Raw genomic sequence first — 5,000 nt, forward strand, 5'->3', positions numbered from 1 at the left:
GAAGGTAATGAATTATCGCCACTAAAAAACGAGAGACAGAATCTTGCTTTCAGGTACCTACAATACCGTCCAGCAGTCAAACTTCAGAAAGCGTGCGTTGGGCAGACAGATAAACTCAAATCAACATAACGAAAACAACTAGTACGTTGAAAACGCTTTATTAATTAGGTAAAAAATCTGAAACAAAAACAAAACAAATAGTTAAAAGGAGAAAACATAACTAAACAAAAGGAAATAATACATGAAAATAATTATGTTTTGGACAGGCTTCCAAATTAACAGATTCTGGGATATCTTATCTTTTTCAATCAACTGTTAGGTGAAAGTCCGTAACAGTTGGAAAAGTGTCTTTTCTTCATTAAATTGTTAGGTAAAAGTCCGTAACAGTTAGAAAAGTGTCTTTTCTTTTTCTTATTATTAAATCGTTAGGTGAAAGTATGGAACGGTTATGTCTCCTTTTTACAAAGGTTGTTATTCTAGTGCGGTGCATAAATAAAAGACACACGAAGGTCGTTATCTAGCATTAGGTTTCGAAATATCTAATTAATGATACGCTCTTCCTGTTTGATAAACCATAAATTTATATGCATACGTATATATTTTTGTGCTTGGTATAAACATTCAAAGATTACACTTAGAATATCTGCAGTAGAACGGGCTTTCCTAAATCCATATTGGTGGTCTGGCAGAAGTTTACCAGCGGTAAAGTGGTGGACAAGAGCTTGATTAATTAAGGACCCAAATATTTTGGCGAAAAGAGGGAGGAGGCTAATTGGGCGATAATTTATTGGGTCAGTTCTTTCGCCAGAGTTTTGTAAACTGGTACCACAGAAGTAGTTTTGTAAACTGGTACCACAGAAGCAGTTTTGTAAACTGGTACCACAGAAGCAGTTTTGTAAACTGGTACCACAGAAGCAGTTTTGTAAACTGGTACCACAGAGCAGTTTTGTAAACTGGTACCACAGAAGCAGTTTTGTAAACTGGTACCACAGAAGCAGTTTTGTAAACTGGTACCACAGAGCAGTTTTGTAAACTGGTACCACAGAAGCAGTTTTGTAAACTGGTACCACAGAAGCAGTTTTGTAAACTGGTACCACAGAAGCAGTTTTGTAAACTGGTACCACAGAAGCAGTTTTGTAAACTGGTACCACAGAGCAGTTTTGTAAACTGGTACCACAGAAGCAGTTTTGTAAACTGGTACCACAGAAGCAGTTTTGTAAACTGGTACCACAGAAGCAGTTTTGTAAACTGGTACCACAGAAGCAGTTTTGTAAACTGGTACCACAGAAGCAGTTTTCCAGTAGCCAAGAAATTGTGGTTTCACTTAATGCCATAACTATCAAATTCTAGCATTGGTACAAATATAATTTGCTGATTTCTTTCTGTCCTCTAATGAGAAGAATAACAAGAATAGCATTCTTTGAAACTCCGCGGAATAAGGAATTTGTAAATTGTTTTTTGGAGTATTCAGTCGAACAATAAATTTTGATTGTAAAGTTCAACTTACAGTTTTAATTTTCTTTCTCTCATATCTATAATATAAAGCTGAACGTCTGTGTGTGTCTGGTCACGAATAGTTATTTTCGTCATATATATTTAGTAAATTACTATATATATATATATATATATATATATATATATATATATATATATTCGTCATATATATTTAATAAATTTATATATATATATATATATATATATATATATATATATAATAAATTCCACAGCCAAACAACATCACAGCCTACAAGAGTCTTGACAATCAATTAGACAAATCCGAACTCAGGATTTAAAACCCGAGCCTCTTGCATGCGAGGCAAACACATTGCAAACTGAGCAAACGCCCCCCACACAAGAAATTCTACTAACTTGCAGGATGGCATCGTTCTTTCGAGTTGAAACTACTACTTGGGAGACATCGGTTTGGGATTATTAGCTGGTTGGATGACCACATCCCTTGTCGAGAGGAACTAGGTTTATTTCACAGTCGGATTTATATATAATCAATTCTTAATGCTGCAATATTTTAAGTTATGAATTTATTATATTTTTTACTAGAATATCTTGTCCTTTTCTTTTCTAATTTTAACAACTAGTCCTTTACTTTTCCATGTTTAAGCTTAACCATATTACTGTTTATGCTCGCATTTTTCTACTGAGATAACATTATACAATCTTAATTCTACAATATTTTAAGTTGAAAGTATATCTTTTAAACTCCTCGGCCTAACGTTCACAGGAAACATGAGTTGGAACAATTACACTGAGAACATTGCCAGGACCGCTGCGAAAAAGGTAGATTCTCTCTACCGTGCTAGAAAGCTATTGACCCCTGAAAGTATCCTGTACCTCTATGAGGCCACCATTCGTCCATGTATGGAGTATTGTTGTCATATTTGGGCTGGTACCTCTGCTACTAGTCTTTCACTCCTTGACAAGGTTCAAAAGAGAGTTGCCAATCTAATACGTCCTGAACTATCATCCAAGCTTCAGCCTCTGTCCGATCGACGCAATGTAGCATGTAGCCTGTTCTATAAGTACTTTAACGGTGTATGTTCTGACGAGCTGCAAGCACTTGCACCCCCTCTACGTAAATACCCCCAACAAACCCGACAAGCAGCTAAATCCCACCCCTTCACAGTAGAGATCCCTAGATGTAAGAGAGCCTTCTACTCCAGTAGTTTCTTCCCCAGAACCGCTAGACTTTGGAACTCCCTGCCAGGTTCCTACTTCCCCAACTGTACTGACATGCAGAAGTTCAAGTGTAACATGAACCGACATCTTGCTGCCCAACTCCCCACCTAGTACCGCTGTAACCTGTGTCCCTAATAGTAACCCCCTACATCAAAGTGGCAATGTGCCTTGTTTGGGGTGAAAATGTAATAAAAAAAAAATTATATTTTTTACTAGAATATCTTGTACTTTTCTTTTCCAGTTTTAACAACTAGTCCTTTACTTTTCCACGTTTAAGCTTAACCATATTACTTTTCATGCTCGCATTTTTCTATTGTAATCCATAATTTTTCCAGCTTTCCAATGAATTCACTTTTTCTCTGTTTAATTTCAGTTATATTTTTTTCTCCATAAACACATATGTAATAACAATGTACGACACTCGTCTGCTTTCAATAAAATCCCCAAATTATCTCCCTTTCGTGCTTTCATTCTCTGTTTCTCTTTTTCTTCGCTTTTTGAATTAGCAGCAACAGTAGTCGCTCAAGCGACGTAGTTGCTATGGAAATCAGTCATAAAAGCGTCGCTCACCTTCTCACATGTTTTTACGATTTTGAACACCAGTAAATTTATCATAACTTTTGTTTTTCTGAACAAAAATTGAAAATTTTTCTTTTTAATAATATAGTTGAGAAGGTGATCTATAAACTGTAATAATTGTTTGAAATTTGGTCGAAAAATGAGTGATCTGTGAAGCTTTAAAGCAGTTCTAAATGACTAAAACTGCTACTTATATTGATGCGTATGAAATGCATGCAGACGACGGGCCTACAATGATGATTTGTTAACTCCATCAATGACGTGTCATTATTACTCGAGATACGATATTTAATGAGATCAAAGGCAACGTTCTATAAATATATACTTCTTAATTTATATTTCTGCTCTTTCGATTTTGAGAAGTGTTAAGTGTTATCTTTACTTCCGAAATATCATCTTACTATATATATATATATATATATATATATATATATATATATATATCCTTCTCGTGTCATTATTACTCGAGATACGATATTTAATGAGATCAAAGGCAACATTCTATAAATATATACTTCTTAATTTATATTTCTGCTCTTTCCTAAATCCATATTGGTGGTCTGACAGAAGTTTACCAGCGGTAAAGTGGTGGACTAGAGCTTAATTAATTAAGGACTCAAATATTTTGGCGAAAAGAGGGAGGAGACTAATTGGGCGATAATTTATTGGGTCAGTTCTTTCGCCAGAGTTGTTGTAAACTGGTACCACAGAAGCAGTTTTGTAAACTGGTACCACAGAAGCAGTTTTTAAACTGGTACCACAGAAGCAGTTTTCCAGCAGCCAAGAAATTGTGGTTTCACTTAATGCCATAACTATCAAATTCTAGCATTGCTACAAATATAATTTGCTGATTTATTTCTGTCCTCTAATGAGAAGAATAACAAGAATAGCATTCTTTGAAACTCCACGGAATAAGGACTTTGTAAATTGTTTTTTGGAGTATTCAGTCGAACAATAAATTTTGATTGTAAAGTTCAACTTACAGTTTTAATTTTCTTTCTCTCATATCTATAATATAAAGCTGAACGTCTGTGTGTGTGTCTGGTCACGAATAGTTATTTTCGTCATATATATTTAGTAAATTACTATATATATATATATATATATATATATATATAATAAATTCCACAGCCAAACAACATCACAGCCTGCAAGAGTCTTGACAATCAATTAGACAAATCCGAACTCAGGATTCAAAACCCGAGCCTCTTGCATGCGAGGCAAACACATTGCAAACTGAGAAAACGCCCAGCACACATGAAATTCTACTAACTTGCATATATATCCTTCTCGTGTCATTATTACTCGAGATACGATATTTAATGAGATCAAAGGCAACGTTCTATAAATATATACTTCTTAATTTATATTTCTGCTCTTTCGATTTTGAGAATTGTTATCTTTACTTCCGAAATATATCATCTTACTATATATATATATATATATATATATATATATATATATATATATATATATATATATATATATTACTTGTACAAATGGAAATTCTTTTAACTTTCTTGAAGTTTTACATTTGGATTTTACCGTCATTGGATTATTTATCTTCCACCAGACTATCCATTCATGTGTAATCACCTTTATCTTTACCATATTCCCTCTGCTTCACTTATTTTGTTTTCAAGTAAGATCTTTGGCTTACTTGTTGTTTCATCAAATACTTCTGCATGCAAAATCCGATCCTGCATTTTGCTAATTCCTACCCTCTG

At 34.2% G+C, this 5,000-nt stretch overlaps 1 protein-coding gene across 1 annotated transcript in view; it reads right to left on the minus strand.

Moving 5' to 3' along the window:
* The window catches only part of LOC145270438 (sodium- and chloride-dependent glycine transporter 2-like), a 171,562-nt gene that overhangs the window by 77,182 nt on the left and 89,380 nt on the right, over nucleotides 1-5,000 (minus strand). The gene's annotated exons all lie outside the window — the stretch shown is intronic.

This window comes from Euprymna scolopes, chromosome 46 (genome assembly GCF_053919585.1).
Source record: "Euprymna scolopes isolate OS-2025 chromosome 46, ASM5391958v1, whole genome shotgun sequence".
Classification (NCBI taxonomy): Eukaryota; Metazoa; Mollusca; class Cephalopoda; order Sepiida; family Sepiolidae; genus Euprymna; species Euprymna scolopes.